Genomic DNA, 23,173 nt, shown 5'->3' on the forward strand with positions numbered 1-23,173 from the left:
TGTCTGTCTGTCTGTCTGTCTGTCTGTCTGTCTGTCTGTCTGTCTGTCTGTACTGCAGCTATGACGTTCAAGAAATGAAATGAAGTGGACGAAAAAAAAAAACTTGTTGCCAGTGAAAACCGCAGCAAGTAATTCACATTCCAACAGTCGCCTGACAACTAACAACTTCATTTAGACGGAGCGACAAAATCGTTCAGTACATTCGGCACAAAAAATGTATCGTAGCGTTGACGCAACATTAAATGTAACATACAGCCGCCGAACAAAAATTGTGGCAGCTTCGCACTAGTGGGGCCAAGCCTGAAGGAGAGCGCAGTGGGTGGCCTTCTTTGTTTATCTTTACGTTTTTCTTCTGCTCTACTTTCTCTTTTTTGTATCTGTTTCTTTTTGCTGTCTTTCTATTCTCTTTCTTTTTCTTCTTTCTTTCTTCTTTCTTTCTTTCTTTTCTTTCTTTCTTTCTTCTTTCTTTCTTTCTTTCTTTCTTTCTTTCTTCTTTCTCTTTCTTTCTTTCTCTCTCTCTCTCTCTTTTTCCCATGTTCGTTTTCGTTTGACGCTCGCACCTGCTACACGGTGCAGGGCTTGGCTAATCCCTGTGGCGTATGCCCATTTAAAAAATTTGCGGTGGCTTAGCTCGGCTATGCCAGGATATACGTAGCGTTAGCAAAGGTTCAGCTGATTATTCTCAGCTTTCCAGATTGTCTAGGATTATTAGCCTTCTTCTGTTCATTCTTCGTACACTGAACCGCTAATTGCCAGGCAACTACTTCGGGATCCGATGAGATAAGCTTCTCGGCTCTTCTGCGCCGTTGAGCAGCACTTGCGCTCTCCTTCTCCATGGGTTACCCCCTGCAAACGCCAGTCAGCGCTATCAAGCGGCTCCAGCGCAGTGTCAGACGGCGACTGCACAGCGAAGGCGAATAGCTGCGCGCGCGCCGGCGCCAGTGTGTCTGCCATGGCTACGACGTCACTCCTCCTGAACGCGCAGACCAGCAGCGGCGAGCCGCGCGCAGCGGTGGCGGAGAGCGCGTGAAATGCCGGCTCCGGTGAGCCAGCTCTGTGACATCACTGATCCGTCGCGCATGCGCAGCACGATCATGAGGATCCACGCGAGATCGGCTCCGGGCTAGGCAAGTGTAGCTAACGCTACAAAAGTTTGCGCGATGGAGCACAAGTTTATCGGATAGCTTAAACCGCTTCACGGTGAAGAGAATGAAACAGCGCGTGCCGGTTCATGATGACAATAGCTTTTTACGACGGAGCACACGTACCGACATCTTAGCTTTCGCTGTTAATGTCCTATAGTCGCTTCCGATAGAAGCCAGAAAAATACGGTTTGCCGCAGCAAGTAACCATACCATATTGACAGCGCGACAAGAGACATTATGATACTCGATACAGAATAAAAAAGTTCAGTACAGTCGCCGCAGCAAGTAAACCATAGTGCAACAGAGAAAAAAGTTGGCCACGAAATTTGGCCACAACAACTTATGATAGCGTGTCAGGCTGGTGTTGGCTAAATGGTGACTAATTTGTCTAAATGGTTGGTAATGCCGGCCACTGTCATATAATAATAGCAGGTGCTGTACAACTGTAGGTCATATAACCGGGGGCAGGTAACAGTACAGAATGGGTATCAGTGCACCTATAGACAGGAGGTGCAATCAGGGACGGCAGCATATTTAGGTATTGCGTTGAAATTTCGAAAATTTTCAGACGTAAATTAGAAGAACATAGCGTAACTCAAGAGGTTGGTAAGAGGTAATGTGATAGATGATGGCTGCTAGGTGATGATGATATTATTATGATGACACACTGCTTCAGCGATGTCTGTCGTTATACCGTATCTATCGCACGTCCCGCGTCTCATGTGTTCTTCACAATTGCCGTTTCTACAAACACTGCATTTTTTGAAAAGAAACACGTGGAAACTACAGGAAAAATAATACTCTTACAAAAAAACAAAATCATCGCGTGACAGAGTCTCAAACACACTGAGAAATCGTATTACCAAGAAAGATACATATCAACTAACTGAAAAAAAACGCACGACCGGGAATGCGACAGGTTTGTCGGCCAAATGGCTTCCGGACTACGGCCAGCGTCGACGAGTGATTGGGCACGTCTGTAGGCGCTCATGTGCCTTAACTTACATGGGCACTGACAGGTGGCAACCACTCGAAGTAACTATAAGCATTCGGCTTTTGCTGAACCTATCGCGTACGACTCTGTAACAGCACTCAAGAGTCAATGCCCACACTCGCAAGATTGACGTTGTTCTCCCCGTTCTCGATATTCGACGAAACGAAATAAAGTGCCCGCGCTCATTGCGGGGAATTTCCCTCTCCACAGAAGTTCCACTAATGAGTTGCCTTACTCGTCATCGAACACGCCAAGGTTGGCTAGGCGAGCAAACAGACATCACACGAGTACATGGCAACTACCTTCTGCGAACACGACGTTCAGAGGCCCTGAGAAGGCTATTCAGTAGGAGAGGGGTTGTGGGAGAAGGCAGGTTGGCGAAGGACGGGGCAGTGAAACCGCCTGGCTGTGTACGTCATTACGAGAGCCAAGGCAGAGTCGCTGATTAACGAGAACGACGTGACTACTGTACTGCCTGCACAACGGGTTGCTCGCTGGCCATGGAGTAGATACTGCTCGATTATTGCTGCTCTTCTTCACCTCGAGATTCACGTCATCCACACAGCGCCGCACCATGGTCGCGGCGAAAGGGAAACCTGAGGTATAGGGAGAAATGGTGGAGGTGGAGGGGGAGGGAAATACGTGGTTCGTCTGGGCGTCCTTGACGAGCACTCGCCTGCCGAGTTCGCAGTCCATTGCGCCTCCCAACAGTTTCCTGCAGCAGTACCTGTGCAGAGGACAGAACATGGAATGGGATATATCGCCCTCGTGAACGTGTGTTCGAACTTATCCATACCAACCTATATCTTCCACGCATGTGTTGGTCTGAAAGTCTTGATGGGAGGAACTTCGAAGCGTCGCGTTATTAAGTTGCTTAGGTGTTCAAGCTGACCAACGAGTCGACGGCATAAGATAGAAGAATGTGGCATGGAGAGATGAAAAGTCTCGCAGGCAGCTGCGGTAGGGGCATATACGCTCCCTATAAAAAAAGGCAGTGGTAATTTACGAAATAATGAGCAAGCGCAGGACGCGCTTGCCTGGAAAGGGGTTTTGGTAAATCAATGAAGGCAAAGCGGGAGTTAGGGAATGTCAACGCAACGAGCGTCTGGTCTTCTCTCCTGCACGTCGCCAATAGAAAATAGAGTAGAAAGTAGAAAAGAAAAATAGCGCGAGGATTGCTTCGCGCAGTTCGCAGCATATATATGTTGCAAGGGGTTTACCGATGTGTTCTAGGTAACCGATGCCTTCTAGGACTGGACGCAATTTTCTTGCTATTTTCGTATGCGTTTCTCAAAATTACTGTAGATTTTTTTTATTGGTCCATATTAAAATAGAAGTATGCCGTGTTTATATGTGCGTATACTAAGTGTATTCTTATGCACATTATGTAGACAATGAATGTCTGGGTAAAAAAAATGTTCAGACGTAACTACGTATGTAAGTGATATGTAACGTTATAACTGTGGTTTGTATGAAAGTTGTACTTTTTCTTCATTCCGCTGCGCAGGGAGAACTGCAGTGGAACCAACATCACGTGTAGCGATATTTGGGGAGGGGTGGGATGCAATATATAACCAATGTTTCGACGAAGCAAAATGAATGCGGATACTTTGCAACTCGCAATGTGTCGGTAATATTTTTGGGTTACACAGCACCTATTTAACAACGCTTTCTTTTTTTGTTGTTGTTGACACCTTGGGATTACCGGTCGTACTGCATTTACGCAATGTTTTTATGCTTCGTATCTGTAATTACGTGTTCTCGCAAAATACGTTTATCCCATGTTCTTCAAAACGAGTGATATGCATATTCTTTGCACATGCACCGTTTTTCATGTTTTCATCCCAATGACATGTATATGTATATTAACTGTATATGTATTAACTGCACTCATGCCATGTACTGTATTCTGATGAAGGCTGGGCCATGGCCGAAACGTGAATAAATAGCATTCCTACGCACGTCTACTCCAACATACATACATACATACATACATACATACATACATACATACATACATACATACATACATACATACACATACATACATACATACATACATACATACATACATACATACATACATAGGTAAGTCTTCAGTCTCTGAACAATCGCAAAATGCGCGAATCTTGCCGAACCTCTAATTTTGACACCGTGTCATCTGATAATAATGGGGCCCTGCAAAACGTCTTGAACATGATCAGAAAATACTGCAGATTAGTAGTCGAGGCTCCTGAGAACATGTGAGCCAACATTATAGCTTAGCGCGCGGCACGGAACTTGCCATTAAGCTTCAAAGCCAGCTTGAAATCGATCGCACTTCCCTGGACAAATGATGGCATAAGTGCAATTTGCTTATGACGTGAATTTGGCTTACGGCCATTGGCTGCACAGTTTCCACGGCAACCATGGCGTACCTCGACGTACCCGCGCTGCGCTTGTAGTGTTAGAATTGCACACAATAGAATTACACGAGGGCGCTCACGATCACACTAAAATGAGCCGCGTGTTCAAAGAAAAAAAAGTGTGTCCAAGGTCACGACGTGGGCTGCCGTGAGGAGGTAGCTTCTTGGCTTCTTGTCATCTCCCCCTGTGTAGCTTTCAGCGTGCTCGCCTGAGCGAAAGTAGAGAGGGAGCGCTTAAAGCGTGCGAGAAATACCTGTAATTCCGCTCGTACATGAATAACTCCGATAGTGGAGGGCATTCGATGATTACTTGGAAAAGTGTGCGGGTTCTTTTAACGAAAGCACACGGTGTAACACTTAATAGCGTGCCCACTTAGCATCGTTAACCTTAAACGTGTATTAGTAGGGATGCCTATGTACGCAGCTTTGTTGTAAAAGCCCACCCTGCAAAGTTGTAGTCTCTGTACCCACACTGCATTTATATCAGTAATACTGTTCGTGATCACGGTAGGTGAATAATGAATACCATTATATATGTGTGCCTCGCTTTCTGAAGACCAAAGCATATGAAGTCATGCTGCAGACACAGCTGTCGAGCTGCGGTAGCGTAGGGGCCACTGATTAGTTGGCAGCTTGGAACCTTTTCACGAGGTCACGAAACGAGTCTCACCCGCTAGCGTCATCTTTTGAAGCCATACAGTTAGGTTACAGCATGCTCGAGGCATTCAACGGCACTTCGACACAACCAGTGTCGCCCGAAGAATGTTTGCGAGCTCGGCAAGACAAGTTGCTGCGCACGCGAGATTGACCACCGCGGCACAGTCAATGCCGCCCGCCAGAGACAATTTCGGCAGCTCCCCATGCAATGTCGCGCGTGGACGAGTGTACTGGCGAAAAACCGCACCGGAGCTCGGGCGCGCGCTCAACGGCTAGCACGGAGGCGAAGAAGCAGACGGGCAGAACTTAAAGCCAAGCCAGCGAAACAGATTTTCAACGGGATAGCGTTAAAGAGCTCGTTTCGCAGACATTACTGTGTCGACGTCGGCGTCGTTGGTTGTGAGCGAAAATCAGCGTTGTCCGTAAGCGAAAAATCACTCGAGGGAAGAGCACATAAAATAAATAATAAAAGTCTTTGGTTCGAGTGTGATTCGAACCCTGGCCTTCTGCGTGGCAAGCAGCTGTTCCACCAGGAAGCCATGCTATTGCATGAAATGGCATCGGAAAAATACACTATATGAATGTCTTGTAGTGGGAGGGGTGTCTAACACATGTGATAGTATCGTGCAGAGGCGGAGAGTCGCGCCAGGCGCCAAAACATATGAATTGCGCAACGAGTGGGTGTTTCAAAGGCCCACCCATTACAAAGCGCTCCGACATATTTGATCATAATCATAAGCTAAAGCAATAACAAAGTGAGCAGCTGCGTAGGTTCGCGTGTTGCCTTGCGGACACGTAGTGGGCCTTTCGCTGATTCGCAAAACGAAGAATTACGGCATAGTGGGCACTTCGCAATTGACTTGCAGTAGGCATTCGAGGACAGTTTGAAAACGGCCGAATGTTACGTGCACAGAAGTTCGTTTCCTTGCGGCCCGGTTGAGGCATCCACCGAGAACCGAAGCTAGGCTAGCAATTAAGAAGACGAATGCGCACCAATGCCCGATTACGCTATCGCGTTCCATTCTTGAAGCGTACTCCAAGTTTTTGCCTCTGTTGTCTCATTTATTATAAATGTGTGTTCGTGTGCATACGTGAGACATGGAGGGAGGGGTTTGGGTTTCTTGCCCTACCCCGGCACTAAATACGGCACAGTGGAGCAGGAGCCGGATTGTGGTACCGGAGAAGCCGAGAACACCTGCGCCTTCGTTATTAAGCTTCAATTCATAGCGCTTTCGATTTCCGCTTTTAGCATGATTAATGCGATGTGATTTAGGGCGAACGTATCAGGCGGTAGAAATCATATACGTAGCGTACCAGAAATGTTGCCATGCTAATACGACGGCCTCGTAGAAAATAGATTTCGTTGTAAGGAAAGTGAATGCGCGTGGTGCATGTTACCCTTACAATATGATCAATATTATCCTCGTTGCACGTGCTTTACGCCTATTGTCAGATTTTCGTGCAGTTAAGGTAATCATGTGTGTGTGTCTGCGTATTATGTATTCCTGCGCTCTTCCCCTTGATTTGTAATTTATTTTAGTAACCTATGACTTATCACGGTTATTTTCTCGTGCTGATTAGCGATGACAAGAGATTAGTGGCTATTACACCTGTGCTGCTGGGCACGAGGTTGTGCGTTCTATACTGGCAGCGGCAGCCGCATTTAAATGGAGAGAATATGCAAAAAGGCAATGCCGTTTTGCATATTGTCTAATGCGCGCTAAGTCCAGGTGGCGAAACTTGCGCCAACTCCTCTGCAACTGCTCGCTATCGTGAATAGCTTGCACAATACAACCAACATGTTATGTTAATTTCCGTAACTTCATTGAATCATGTGCACTTGGGGCTCCTGTTTAGAAATATGAGCATAACGCTTCTAGGTGAGCCCCATACCCTTCTTACTGATCTTGCACAATCGAGTCAATGGAGAGACCGAAAGAACTTCGCACTCAGCAGCGTAGCGGTAATCCTGGAAGCTCACACAAAACAAGAACAGCAAGGTTTTACGCTGCCGCCCATATACTATATCGACGTTATTCGCTATGGTGCCAGCAAGATCACTAGTACTGCGTGCAACTTCCCTGCGTGGAACAGGGTTGCGCAGTAGCTTATTTTTGCTTCCAAAAACGGCAAACGGCTCTTCGTCGCGGCACGTTCGTCGGAACACGAAGGCCTCGTCCATCTAAACAGTAGCTTACTTTGGAGACAGAAAATCAGGGGAGCGGCAGTGGCTTGTGTACGTGACCTCCTTGTAGGTTACACGTAGCAGGGTCAAACAGGGTGGAGCGCCACTTGCAATCGGCGACCTTGGACGCTATGTGCTACTAGTGATTTCTCATGGGTGTAGCTACTTTCGGACACTGATCGGAACCACACCTCTTCACCCGTCCCCTTTAGCGTAGTGATTACAGGGAAACTTCCACGCTACGGGCGCTGAAGTAAACAGTCCAGTTTGTCAGTTTGTTTTATTAAAGAAGGTTTGTTTGTTGTTTGGGCTACGCAACAACAATAGAAAGGTTTAGATTTTTTCATGCGCAAGATGTTTATGAGTGCAACCACAGGGTGTACAATAACACGATCATGTTACACAAAAGGTCGCCAGCAGGGCGTGGTGATATGGGTACGCAGGAGCGCTTGGGTGCGCTAGTTCTAACCCCTACCCCATGAATGAAACACTTCAACGTATAAGCTTACTTCACAGTAGAAGCTATTGCCCACTTACACGTATTTGTCCTAAAAGGAGCCAATCGTCGCTCCGTGCATAAATCCGCATACTTCAACGTATGACAAGCCGCTAAAGTCAAAGGGCTCGCTAAAATATTTTCGCACCCCAACTCTTCATTTGCATTGCCTTCACCAAGCCAAATGAAGACTTTTGAAGTATGAGTAAGTCCCACGCTTATGACATACTACAAGTCTCTGTTTCTCGTGGCTCCTTTGACAGCCTGGAAACGTTTACATAAGCTGCAGCTCTAGACAAATAGTGAGCTACTTCTTGCGGCCTCTGCTGTAATGTCTGGAACGATAGCTTACATTTAGAGGCATTTGATGGATCGCTGATGCGCCGTTGGACATGAACGCTACCAGCGGTTCACGAAAATAATTTACCTGTTTTCTTAGGAATATCTTCACATGCTGTCGAAAGGCTAACCGAAGCGATGCATATGACCCATTCAGAGGCGCTGATTTCCCGTTTGCACAGGAGAACGGTGGGAACGTCCCAGCCAGTGTCGACTGTTGGCGGAAGGGTTGACTAACTGGGTACTAAGTGAGATACACCAAACAAATCGGCCATTGTTGTGATCACAACTTGGCGGTTTTGTAGCGAAGCCTTGTAACCGATTAATGGGTTGCGCTCTCCAGCGCCTTCTATTTGGTCATCTTCTTCGGCTCCTCCTGAAAGAACGCCGTTCGCGCTGAGAGTCCGTGCTTTGACTTGCCTGTCGCCATCGCGTATTGTCGCTGAGTGCCGTTAATAAACCCCTTAACAAATTGGTGGAAAGTACTGTGCCGTCACAACAACTTCGGTCTTCATTCGATACCTCTGGAGCATCGAACCCATTCTCTGCCAGCTGCATGTCTCAAGACGCCACCCAGCAAACGCCTCTGCCTGCACTGATCGCATTTCCCGGTGTCTCTCGTATCCGCGACCCCGTGTTTTCACTGGCGCAGATGGTACCGACGTGGAGGACTGGCTTGCTATTTACGAGTGCATGAGTGTCCCCAAATAAATCGGAGGAGACAGGAAAATTGACCAACTTGGTTTTCTACATCGCGGGTGTGGCAGGCCTGTAGTACAACTTGCACGCATCAGATTTTACGACGTGATCCGACTTCAAGACCGCCATCATCAACGTGTTTGGCCGCCCTGCTGTTCGCAAGCTGCAGACCGAACACCGTTTACGAAAACGAGCTCAGCAGACCAGTGAATCGTTCACCAGCTACATCGAAGACGTCCTCAAACTGTGTAAGAAAGCTGACACCAACATGTCGGAATCTGAAAATATCAGGCGCATTATGAAAGGCCTCGATTACGATGCCTTCATCATGCTGCTCGCCAAAAAGCCCAGCACAGTGGCAGAGATCATAACGCCCTGCCAAAGCTATGAGCAGCTGCGCCAGCCCGTCGCTCTCCATCCCGCGGCTCCGAGTTCCCTGGCTTGGCGACCATATCCGACCAATCCGCGTTGCCCGCAGAGGTGAAGTCATTAGTACGCTCGACAGCCGTCGACCACACTTCTGCATCCCCTCCGTCGAGCGATTGAGCAGGAAATCGTGGAGGTGATGCCTGACTACCACCAGCACCATGCGGCCCCTGCACCACCGCCCAAGCTGTCGCAAGGATGCCCCCGTAATTCTTAAGGCTGCCGCACACAGTTACGCCGAAGCCGCCGATAGATCTCAGCCCTTCGAAGCCGATGTGCCGGCTACCTAGGTCGAAGTTATGCATATGCACTTGATATAAGTGAAGACTTTGTATGGTCATCAAACCAAATATCCTTGCACAATTTGTGGCGTAGTCCGGAAAGAACACTTCTTGCTTTCCGAGTAAGGAGTGGTCAGTGGTGTCAAGTAACTTTTTTTGTGCACTGCAGTAGCTAATTTGTCAGCAATCTCGTCTCCTAACCCTCCTACTTGGCTCTGTAGCCATTGGAAACAGATCTCGTGACCCACCAGAGAAGAGATGCTCATTAATTACAGGATTTTATATATGATGCTATCATCTATATGAAAATGAGATTCCTTAATCATTTGCAGTGCTCCTTTGGAGTCAGAATATATTATCCAGTTGTGAGTTTGCTCACTTTCAGCAATAGATTATGAAGCGTGTAATATTGCAACAAGCTTCGCTATTGTAGACGATGTCTTTCGAGAAAGTCGGAAATATCTTCCTAAATTTATATGCCTGTATGTGAAAAGCCGCAGCCGAGCTTTCGTCCGTTGTGAATCCGTCCATGAAAACAAATGTGTAACGGTTTTGATAAGTGTATATTTGCTGAAGCGTGAGAAATTTTGCTTCAAGATAGTGAGTCGCAGATTTTTAAACACGAAAGTGTTTTATGCCGGGGTCCACCACGGCTCCACTGACGCATTTCCGTCACGGATATGACGTTGTAAAGTGTGAAGACTAACAGATGGCAAAGAAAAAAACTAGAAGAAAAAGTTCCGTCACTGGAAGTCGAACTGACGACCCCTCGCTCCGCAGCGCGCGGCGCGAAACTATTCGGCCCCAGACGGCGTGTTCTTCGCCATGCTAATGGCGAGCTATTTAATACACTATATGCCGGTGGCGCTACTCGGCGATCGGTGATGCATCAGCGTGTTTTCGTTATCACTAGCGAGATAGCGCGAAGGGATCGAAGAGCGCGCTTTAAAGGTCGTCGCCCCACGCGTTGAGTTGAGCGCGCGCCTCTACAGGGCGTGGTCGCTCGTATACGTGCTTATCTAGTGATGGCGGTGGTTTGTACGTACTGTGCTCTCACCGCAAGTTTGCGTGGAGAGCACGAAGGTCACTTCGCTCACTGCAGCGGCCGCTTTTGCGAAAGGAGCGCGCTGCTCACACAGAAATAAGTTAAAACTGTGACAGTTCGCGCTCATCTTGTGTATGCCTGTGCGTTCGTTTTGTGCGTCGTTCTTTGAGTCTGAACAGCGCGATTTAACTGTCGAGCTGTGACAGTCAATAGCTCGCGTTCATCCGGTGTATGTTCGTTCCGTGCGTCCTTTGTTCTTGAGCATCTCGTTGGAAGTTTCGAGCTGCTTGCCGTTCTTCGCGTGACATCACAATTTGTTGCAATAGCTTTCATTCCTTCGCCCTTGGGGCGAAAGAATGCACAACAAACGTTAACTACGTCTGTCAAGACACGTTTCACTTTCATGTTATACCGATTCCTATGACAGAGGGATCAGCCATATCTTTTTTCTATTCCTTTGATTTTCAATGTGACAGAAGGCGATACTAGCTGCCAAGGAGGAAAGTTGTTATCTGGGTGCAAGAAATATTGTTCCTGTTGAAGTGTCGTTTGATTAACTCGCTCGGTGTCACGAATTCGCCCATTTCTCTGAATAAGTTTTTCACAAAGCGGGTGGTCATAATGGCTTTGCGATAAGCGGAGGACGTGGCGGCCGAGTTCTTGAATGCGAAGAACTTGAATCGGTGGTTCATTTGCTTCTGCGATTACTAGGCCGCTGAGCGTGGTAAACCCAGAGAAATGCGAAGACTGCGGGCTATAACGTTTAGCCTACGTTCATTTGTCTGATATACTTTGCATAGCTTGTAATGCATATGGGATGCCTTGTCGTATCAGAGCTATATGAATCTTCAGAAGTGATTCTGTTGTGCCACCCATTTGGTCCCTGTAATACATCGGAGGACATTCAATGTAAGATTAACGCGTCGTTCAGTGTTGGAGATATGAGCTCCCCACGTTAGCATTCGTTCGAATGTTATACCAAGGAAACGATGCTTCCGCACAAGAGGCGCTACCGTCTGGTTGACCGAGAGACTGAGCTGGTCGTGACGTCTTCTGGTAAAAGGTAATACCGCAGATCTGTTCCTTCCTGAAGCAGATCCTGCACTTCCTTACAGTCATACCCTGACGACCAGAGGCGGATATCATCTGCCTACATTGAAATGTGCACTGACGTTGGTAAAAGGGTGGGCAGTTTGTGCATTACTGTATTAAACAGTATAAGGCTTGATACGCTTCTTTGGGGCACCCTTGCTTTGAGTTCTCGAGGTGCGCTGCTGCGCGTGCTTGTCGTTATGAACACAGTTCGACAAGTAAAAAAATCTGAGATCCAATGAAGCAGGCGTCCCTTGATTCCTAGACTATATAACCCGTACAAAACAAGTGTGTGGCTAACTGCGTCAAAGGCACGCCTAATATGTAGGAAAGCTGCAATTGCGGGATCCTTCCGAATGTCTTCTCATGCTCCACAAGAGTGACAAGGTCTAAGACAGAGTCTAAAGCACTGTGACGTGGATGAAAACCTGAAAATTGCTCCGGAAACCCTTCACTGACTTCTATCCACCGCAAAACCAGTGAGCAAAAGCACCTGTAGTCAAATACAACGTTAGAAGTCCGCGGCATTTCCTCTTCCAACGCGGATGCACCCAAGCCTGCACCGCACTCCAGACTAGCGTCATGACCCGGACGGCCCCACCGGTGGGTGACCCACCTCGAAGAAGTTTGCCGAGTGCATGAGCGGGACTATACTTTTAGTCGCGAAAGCGATCGGCTGCCACGCTTCAGTCACCTGGGTAGGGCCTCTCATGACTTCTTAAGTTGTATCGGACTACAGTCGCGTTTTTGCGATAACGCCAGCTGCGGTATTAAGCGTTCGGAGATTCGGGCATTCCGGCGGAGACAAACACACGGCGGTACTAGCCCCTTAGGCTAGATCAACCCTTGGAAACGTCGAAGATTACTCGTAAGATACGACGCGCCTGCCTCTTATTTTACAAATTTAGTGCGGAGGGCACCACACTTGATTACTTTGGCCTCCCAAAAGCGGGCCGACTGAAGGACAAATGCAGGCTCTGCCGCATTCGCCCGCCCTCCTCCACGCACCTGCTTGAATGTTGCTGTTGGAGCGAATAATTGTCCTTACGTGTATCACCACAACTACGGGACGCTTCTATTACGCAAGTATTCGGTGCTCATAGATCTACCGAACCAACGTGTGAGGCGGCACTTCACAACCATGCAGTAAGCATTTCAAAATAGGAGAGGGGAAATACCATGAAATGTTGACTGTAAATTGACGTACGAGGATATGAAAAATTACACCATTTCCCGCTAAAGGGGACCATGAGGCGATGCGAAGCCGGAGCACTTGCACGATCGCGTTCCGTTGGCGTTGTTTGGGCATGCTACCTGCCTCGCGGCGTGGAACGCGAAGAGGAACGCTACGAGCGTCTTGTCTTCATTCTAGCCTGGCCGTTAATTCTCACAGGGCGAGCGGGGAACGCAGTCGGCAGGCGTGCGAGAGGGGGGCAGCGTAGGAGAGGAGAGAGAGGGGGAGGGGACGCGCATGCGCTGGTGCTCATCGCGGCGTTGCGCGGAATTTCGGCATGTCTAGCCCGCGTTACAGAGGAAGAGTGGAAAGGGGAAGTGGAGAGGGGAAGGGAGAGCGAATGTGGAGAGGGGGAAATGGGAGAGGGGCAGTGGAGAGGGGAAGGGAAGAGAGTGAGTGGAGAGGGTATGCGCATGCGCAGTAAGGGTGGTCACGCCGCGCACCACCACCACCACCGGATTGAACTCCGCCATAAGATACTTCGCATCTAAAAGGGCATTTTGGTATGTCACCATACAGAAGCCGGACAATTCTATAAGCTTTTTAAGACGAAAGTGTTTTATGCCGGGGTCCACCAAATACATCCGTTACGTATGACGTTGATAAAATGGACGCCAATGGATGAGAAAGAAAAAAAAAACAATAAAAATATCCGCCTCTGGGAATCGAGCCCACGCCCTTGCGGCCACGAAGGTAAGCGCCCGACGTTCAACCGACTAAACTACCGTCGAAGATGCTGGACACTGCACGAACGCACCTTATACCTTTCACACATTCTCTCGCACGGTGCTCTCTCTTGGCGGTGTAGGTAGCGGGGCGGTGCCGCCGTCTGTGGCAGGTGCAAAGAAATAATGCGTCAAGATCGACACTTACTAGTGCTTACCGAGATTGTGCGCGATATCGGAAGTCATGGTAAAAGCGTCTCGACACCAGCGAGGGACACTGGCCGCGCTGGCGTCGCCGAAGCACCCTAGACGTAGTTACGTTCTTTGCCTTTCGCTTCGTGTTAACGTGCGCCCGCTCATCGGAGTAGTCCAGCTTCTACATGCACCAACGGGATTTCTCCGTCGCCAACTGATTCGATTGCGAGAGCACCGACTAACAAAACTGCGGCAATACGCATTGCAGAAAGGACACGATTTCGACGGGCGAATGTCGTGCCTTGGAGGAACGAGACAGAGGCCAGCGGGACGCGCGCGTTTGCGGCTCAAACTACGAGCCTCAGCCTCCAGTGTTCCTGAAGCGCAGTGTGGTAGTGTATGAACTGAGCATAGGCGTCGATTACCTATTACTAGAAAGCGCAAACCGTGTCGTTTCTCTCCTTAATTGACGTCGTTTTGAAGAAGTGCATATAGGGTACCAGTTTTGATTATGAGTAGGGCTCCGTGTTTTCGGTGTTTATGTTGCTTGAAAATCGGTGGGTGTTTATGGGAGTTTATATTTTTGGCGGAAATTCGGCGTTTATCGGAGTTTATTTTTCGTTAATCCCCAAATCTCCGAAATTCGGAGATTTGCATTATTCTTGAAAACCCAAAATCAGATAAATTCATATCCGAATACTAAAACATCAAAATACACGAAGCGCATTTTATTTATAGAAGCCTTGAATCCTACAAAAACATATACACACAAGCGAAATACTTCAACACAAGACACCTATACTTGTGCGTACAACAACCTTATGCTTAAAGCTTATTGTAAAACATGCAAGCATACTTTGCGAGATTGCTGTCAGTGATCGAAGCGCGCTCCTTTCGATTGACGACTCTCAGCTTTGAAATTGCCCTTTCAACGTTAGCGCTAGAAACAGGAACTTCCAGAAGATGCAGCGCGCAGCGAGAAAGCACAGGCCACTGGAAATTGTGAAGTCTCCAAAACGACAGGCCACTGGAAATTGTGAAGTCTCCAAAACGACGAACCTCTTCCTCCCGTGTTGAGCAAAGGCGTCGGTTACCCATTACTAGAAATCGCACACCATGCCGTTTCTCTTCTTAATTTTTGAAGAAATGAATATCGGGTACCAGAGTTGATTATAAGCTTGCTGGTGTCATCTTTACGCGAGATTCACGATTCACGGTGTCCAAATATATGTTCACAACTTCAGCTACCCCAACGGTTTCATCATGATCATGGGTGTTTGTCATCGCGATGGAGACATGTCACTAGGCGTCAAAATGGGTGCATCCACGTCAAACGGTGCTATAGCTGCCAAACACGAGTAGACATTGTACTCGTATCACTGTATATCACTACACAATAAGCAAATCCAAAAAAAGAACGACAGGAAGTGGAAGATGGAAGCTTGTGATGAAAAAACTCGTAAACAGGGGGTGGGTGCTCGAGCCGACGTTTCGACAAATGGACTTGCCTTCTTCAAGGCTGGAAATGATTTCCTTAGCTATCGTGTGTATATGCTTCGTGCCCTTTCCACCACCATCATCAGCCATGTACACAATAAACACTACGTCTGTGAAGACACGTTTCGCTTTCGTGATATACCGATTCCTATGACGGATGGATCAGCCATGTTTTTTCCCTCTCTCGTGAGATACGGCTTTTCTCTATCTCTTTCTCACCAGAAATATTTGCGGATATATATACACAGTTCATAAATGCGCCGAGTGCAAGTTCTAGCGAACGGGCTCATATAAACACAGTATGCTGAACGCCGGTGTACTGCCATCATTCGCACATTAGGATCACACAAGGAAAATATAAGCTGGTACGTTAAGCTTAACCACACGTCTGCTCATGAGCTCAGTAAAAGAGGGCAATATATTTAGGGGCTGCCACAATATCTTTGACAGCATGAGACTTAGACAATTCGGATTTAGCACTCCGTGCGTGGCCACACTTACGTATACTCGTTTGCACATTAATTGGCAATACTTCTACAATTATAGATCAATCAGACTGCAGTTGGAGGAGCTGCCTTTGCTCAGGGAATAAAATTTACTTTGGAAACAACCGCCACCTTTCGTGTCGGTCCCTAAAGAGTGCGGAAAGCTTGTTTTTCGGCGTGCCTTGTTTACCAGGTGAACTCATCGGTTCCTGTTTTCAGCGATGTCGAAAAATACATTGAAGACAGCACATCCATCACTTATGTCTGTTTTTGATGATCGAGCATAGAACGTACACATGTGAGTCAAAGTGGGGCGTAGCCAAATTTAGAACGGCCATCCATATTAATAGCAGAACACAAGCCCGTGACAAGTATAGCTTCGCGGCGACTGCGGCGAGTTGCGGAAACAAAAGGATTGTAAGACACTGCTCACGCTTCTCCAGCACTAGACATGTGGGCGCTCGAAAAAAGCAGAGATTTGAGAAAAAAAAGAAATTTCTTTTTTTTCCACGGCATGAAAAACAGTAAAAATTAGTGTGTTTATAAACTTTCTTAAACTGCGCGAGAAGAAGAAGACACAAGTAAGAAAAACATTCAGAAACACCACGAGCGCATGTTTAGCTCTGTAAGATGCAGTGAATCTATGGAAGTGCCGCAAGGGTTAATTCAGTGTGATTGCTTAAGCAACCGTATCTATTTCTTTCCAGTTTAGCATTTTTTATGTTATAGTTGTGTGCTGCATAACAACACAACCTCGACTCACGTTCCCAGAGCATATCACAAAAGAGAGAGAGAAGGATATTTATCAGCAGCAATTTCTTGATTTCTTTGTCCGTCGTCTGTTGCGTGCTTGATGTTCCTTACTAAGAATGGATATGTGGAAAAGTGTGGTAAGCGTTTTTCTTAAATCTAAAAGTGCAGCATGTGAGCATGTGTTTCAGGTGAAGAACGTGCGACGTTTCAGAAATGACTAAATACAACACAAGTGGTTCGCAAGGATGAATTTTTAAATAGCGCTGCTAATTAAAGACCACGTTGTGCTAAGTGTTTTAAAACTAAGAGATTTAACCGTCCCCACGTGGGAGACCTAAAGCCCAGTCGCCGAAAGCTCTGCCGGACCATCAATAAAGTTGTTACCAACCAAAAAATGTAACCTAGTATCGCGCGGCATTTCATTCAACGGTCGCACGACAAAAATAAGCGTACAATGTATTATTGCAATAATGAAACTAACTAAAGTATTAGTCGCAAATGCAGGGCCACATTTGAAGCTGGGGTCTTCTGAAAAAAGAAGTTTGGTAAATAGCAGCGATATAAAGCAACACACCAACCATGTGAAAGCAGATAGCGGAGGTCTGAAATATATGTAAAATCGGGCTAAAATGTTTTATATTGCATAAGTGCGGGGGAGGGAGGGGGAGGGGAAGGGAGGGGAGGAGGAGAGGGAGGGAGAGGAGGGAGGGAGGAAGAGGAGAGGCCTGCTGCCGGCACGAGACGAGCCGAGCATGCGAGGGTGGGAGAGGAGAGGCTTGCTGCCGGCACGAGACGAGCCGAGCATGCGCAGTGGGAGTGTGGACGGCGCCGCCGACGCCGCAGGTGCGACTAAGAAATGCTCCGCATTTAAAAATGAAACAGGAGCATTCTGGAAATTGTGACCAGTGCATGGAGATAGAGGGGGAGCGGGTCCGAGGAGGTTGGCTTGTGGACGCTGGCTGCGCGCGCTTGTTAGCTCTTGTTTTTGCCAGTGAGCGCAGCCAAAGAAAAAAATGAAACAGGAGCATCTTGGGAAATGTGCCACGAACGCGACGAGCTAGCGGCTTCAGAGGAGGTTGGCTTGTGGACATTAGGCGCGCTTCCTCCTATTTTTACCAAGTTCGCTGACATTGGCCGCTAGGGACACGCAGAAAACAGACGCGTGCACGCGTCCCCCCTCAAGTCCGGCCACAGTCCGCCCCTTCAGGCCCTAGAAAGTCTCAAGTTCCAGCGATCGCCGCAGAGGGCGAAAAAATCAACCGCGGCGAGTTCCATAGATATGCGCGCAGAGTGGAGCTACTGACTCCTCTTTTAGCGGTCGGCTATCTTAGTTTGCATTTCCCTGCTAGGGGCGCTAAACAACTATAGTTTTTTCACTTTAAGAAATTGTTTTGCGCAAGCCAATGACTTATTGAAACATGTTATTTTGCTTTGGACAACTAGAGAGTTAATTATATTTAGATTTAATTTGTATAGCCGCTTCTTAATTGAAGTGTCGACGTTTTAAGACTTCAGTGATGACTTCCTGGACCAAAATCCAAGTTGTATCGGTCTTTTCCGTGGCCGTTGGCGTTCAAATTGTTCGGCGGCAACGTAAATGCGGAAGCACCTTTCGCTTCATTTCACAGACGTCGTTTATTCTTTGCAGCAACAGTAGCTCACTGAGTTTACCGGCGAATTTAGGAATGCCGCAGCGATCGAGATCGAGGGGTGCGTTTGACGCTTTCATGGAGTCGATCTGTTGATTCCGCACCGTAGACAGGTAAATCGGCGCGTCGTTATGCTTTTGTTCAATGGTTCATCATCGTTTCTTTGATATAGTTTTTACATCATCTAATATATTGCTATAGTGACGGGAACATAAACCCCATATTGTTCTGTGTCAGCTTTGCATTGCCGTGTAACTTGCACACGCGACACGTCTGGTTAGTGATTTCGGTGTACTGCACGTTTAGGGATTATTTGATATCATATATGGTAGCACAATAGGAAGCCTAGACAATTCGAAGTGATTATGCGTGCAACGGTTCTTCTAATTTTACTCAACAAAAATGAAGGTTGACAAGGTCTTTACAGCTATAGCTTTCAATTAAATTGTTGATTTAGGCTTGTTGGTACATAATTATGGCACACTGCAGCGCAAAAAACACACAACGGACGGTACACTAACGACGACGAGGAGCGCTCGTCGTCGTCGTTAAAGCAGTACGTCGGAGGCAGTACGTCGGAAAGGCAGTACGTCGGAAAGCAGTACGTCGGACAGACGAGGCAGGTTACGAGACACTCAATGATAGGTTACGAGAGCACTCCAACCTTGTAAAGAAGGGTAACGATGGCTGGCTCGTGATGCATTGCAAATCTTGTGGGTGCGCCCCGGTTTTTGATAGCACCAAGATGTTATTGACTAACCGTGATGAACTAACGAGACTAATAGTAGAAGCCGCCAAAATCGCAAAGTTGGGTAGCGATTGTGTAAGCACGCCGTCCCTGTCCCTGTCAGAAAAAGAATTGTATTTTTTGAACATGCATTAATTTTGTGGTTGGTGCGCATATCTTCTATAAAAGGCTATGATAAGAAATTTCACTTCTCTGCACGTCTCCTGTTAAAATCAGATTGACAAAAAAGTACTTCTCTGCGCATGACATCTGGCTGTAGCGTTTGAGCATCACCACTGTATATATTCGTGCTTCGGTTGAAATAAACCTTTCTGTTGAAAGTTAGCGCACGTGTTGTGTCCTCCCTTCTCGTCCTTGTGTTATTTTGCGCTGCAAATTTTTCCTAATATCTGAAACTCTCGAGAAGTGCTTTACGTCACGGCGTAAGCGCTATTGGACGGAGCACTTATTCAAGTTCACTGGAGGAGGGGCAGCGATGGCTGTGGGCGGAGCTGACCTTTTTTTTTAGGCTGTAACCGAGTACAGTATTGATGATGGTAAGACAACGCTCTCCAAACACAAAGCCAGAAGGGATAGCGACACTTGAATACAGGTTTTGACGTTTCAATGGCCCCCATCCTAACTCTCACCCCCGCCACACACACATACGCACGCATACACACGAAAAGTTATGCTACTTTGAATTTTAGAGAATAGTGCAAAAACCCTGTGTTTCAGAGGATGTCTCTTAACAGCTTGGCGAGCATTGAACAAGCGCGGTTTAGCCCTAGTAAAGCGTACCTATATTCATCGGTTGGTCGGCATTTCTAACATCCCCCCCCCCCCCATTTTTTTTTGTACATAAGCTTTCCTTCACGACACTGAAAGAACTCGCATAAAACGCTTTTCGAGTGATCCTAGCCGCATCAGTAGCATCCCTATAAAATATGGTGAGCATCCAAGGTGCCTCTGTTACTAGGACAGTACCGACAGGCAAGCATTAGCTTGGTGAATTTGTTTGTGAGACTTCTGCTCAACAGGACCAGAACAGCGTGTCCCGCCACAGGAATTGGTACAAGGGAAAGCAGGTATTGTAGGAAGTGCCCATCATAGATAACAGAAAGTGTGAAGTGACGCATTGACAGTAAAGTTGTTTAATAACTTCAGTGATGCGCTGAAGCGCGATTGGAAAAGCCGTTGCAGCGTCTTAAACGCTCAAGCGGGAATCCGCTCACGTTTATGGTCATCAAGATCATAACCGCAATTGCGGCACCTTAAATGTAATATGCTCCCATATATTTGCCGTATAGGCCCGGAAAGGCAACACTTCAGCACTTATTTTCATTAGAAAGAATAACGAAGGTGTGTGACGTGGAACAGCGCTAGAGAAAAAAGCATTTGGTTTATGTGCTAGGTGGCGCGAGCTGGCAGTCATGCAACTGGGGAAATCAGGGTTGGTAACTAAAAAAAATATTACGTGCCTTGTGCACAAATTGCGTATTGTGAGAGAGTTTGTACAATCATAGGTATATATCACTTAACCGTGTATACATGCGTGTCTATAAAGATTCTTGTTATGATTAATTGTGCGAGAAAAACAGAACAATTAATATATGGAAGTACTTGTTTGATCATTTGATATTTCGCTCTCGTTTCTCATTGATGTGAAAGTACCTGCGCAGCCACGTAAATGCAAGAGGCGATAATACATTCTGAGCAATAAACCATGTGACAATATGTGAATGCTCACATGTTTTGCAGGGTTCAGTAGATTCGTGTACAATTTTATTTGCCATTCTCCAGTAGCCTGACAAGATGAACCTATCTGCACTACTGCTCCTCACTCTTTTGACGGGTAAGCACGTGTTCAATATTATCAGGACATGTTATGTGGAGTGTCACTGATTCTTAGCTTGAGTATATTAGCGCAAAATGTCAGAATTTCTATTATTATTGTTGCTTTGATTTATCTTCCGCCTTTTATAGTATTGTTAAAATACCCGTTAAAATACAAGCGTTTGATACCACGTAAAAAGCGCGACACACACGGTTGTTTCATGTCAACCATGGAGTTAAAACAGCAAATGTGAGCTAAGATCAATTTCTTTGTAAGCACAGATTCCCTTCGCGTGGGGGCTTTCACACCACTGTTCATCATGGCAAGGATTTCCGTAAAAACAAAGTCTCACTTTTTGTGCGATAAAATGACTGTGCTGCGTATGGATGGACTGTTCAGTCTTGCTGAGTATATCCTAAATACATGCGCTGATGTATATGTTTGTTTTGCAGTTGCTCTGTCAATGCCGACTACAGACAAGGAGGGAACGCGCGATTATATGCCAGTCTGAGGTGACACACGATGTGCTAGAAGGAATATTGAAGATGTGTGAAGATCGGGACGGTGGTGCGGCAAGTGAAATGGTAGCTTTTATTTACTTCATTTACTTACAAAGATATCCTGACACGGATTTTTACACCAGCGGCCTTCGTAATGCTGTTCCTGAGGCGCAGAATTTAATCCACACAATATCGTGCCTAAAGCAGAATACCGTAGCTATACAACAGCAGGCATGGCTAGACAATCGATGGCTCTCTGTTCCAAGATCGCGACATAACGCTGGACTCACCTATTCGTTGATGACACATGAAGCTAACTACACTTAGGTTCAGGTTCACCCAAAAGGAGAACATTTGTTCCCGAGATTTGGATATGAAAAGACGTAGCTAAATTATATAATTTTCGCAAAATAAAACGGGCTACGAGACAACAATGATATTGAACTCTCTCCACAGATGTTGCCTTTCTAAAGGCTCAGATGTGCTCGGCCAGCTCTGAAATGAATTCAGCATGACGGGTATGCAAAAATTGTGGCAAGCGATTAAAGAAGACAGGCCATTTCACGGGTCTAAAAACAAGGGCACATTGTGTACAGTCGAGCGGTGCAGCCAAAGTAACAATTTTGGTGAAGGTATTCCATTGGGTGATTATACTTAATTTTAACTCAAGAAATTCTGTCCTATCTGCCTATGTCTCAACGGAACAATTGTATTAAATTTTAAGGAACGTTTAATTGTAGGGTTTTGAGCACCATAGTAATTGAGTGAGCACTCAATAGCACCACTTTTTACGGTTATAACGAAACTCACGTCATGAAGCGAGAATCGCATGTTGCTTTTTGACGCAAGCTCTTCGGCTATTTCAGCTACCGAGTGAAACACCAATTTCTCGTGTTTAGCCACCTTAGATGTTCTGAGCTATTTTACGCGAAATTGTTTATTTTGTGCAGGACAATTTATACGTATACGCCTGCATATCACGTTGAACACTCTATTCATGTTATGTATGTCTGTCATTCACGTCGTATCACGTAGGCGTATCGTTCATGTGAAGTCGACCTGTGGTATCATGTAATGCATGACGTGTAAAGAAACCTCAGGTCATGACATTATATTTAGCTTGTCTTCAAGTCAACTAATACGTGTCGTTGGTATCGTGATACTTCACGCTTTTATCTGCCTTGAAAGTAGCGCTTGCTCGAACGATAAAGGCTTTCTCTACGATAACAGATCGCTAGATTGCGAGCTCTCGCGGAACGATGGCTTTCGTCAGTATTAATATACAAGAACGTTAGCGCACACCAAGAAACGTAATAGTTTCAGGGGTCTTGTGATTTGTCGCCCCAGCCTACAGCTTTAAGTTGGCTTCATCGGCATTGGCAATAAGCTATAGGCTGGGGCTCCTAACTAAATGCATGGAAACGGTCTATCGTATATTTCTGGAAAAGCTAGCCCCTCATTTCAGGAAGACTACTGAACATAACGTGATTTAAAAGTTGTTATCTAGCCACTGCATGGAACACATTTTCAGGCTTTCTCGTAAAAAAAAGATATTACGAAAGTGTTTAACATCGCAAATAAAAAAAATCGGGGTAGCTACGCACTAGTGGTGCCAAGACTGAGGAAACAGCGGAGCTGGTGGCCTTCCCTTCCTCCATTCCCTCTTCCTCACATCACTCCTCCTCAACTCACTTCCCTTCCTATACTGTACAGTCCTCCTTTCTGTCCTTCTCACCCTCACTTCCCTTTCTCATGTCCTTGATATACTTTACTATACACGGCTATGATATGCTCTTTCTCTCTATCTTTCTTTCGTTGTATCTCTCTGTGTTTCTTTCTCTTTGTTTCTTTTTCGGTATCTCTTTCC

The sequence above is a fragment of the Rhipicephalus sanguineus genome, chromosome 3 (assembly GCF_013339695.2).
Source record: "Rhipicephalus sanguineus isolate Rsan-2018 chromosome 3, BIME_Rsan_1.4, whole genome shotgun sequence".
Lineage (NCBI taxonomy): Eukaryota > Metazoa > Arthropoda > Arachnida > Ixodida > Ixodidae > Rhipicephalus > Rhipicephalus sanguineus.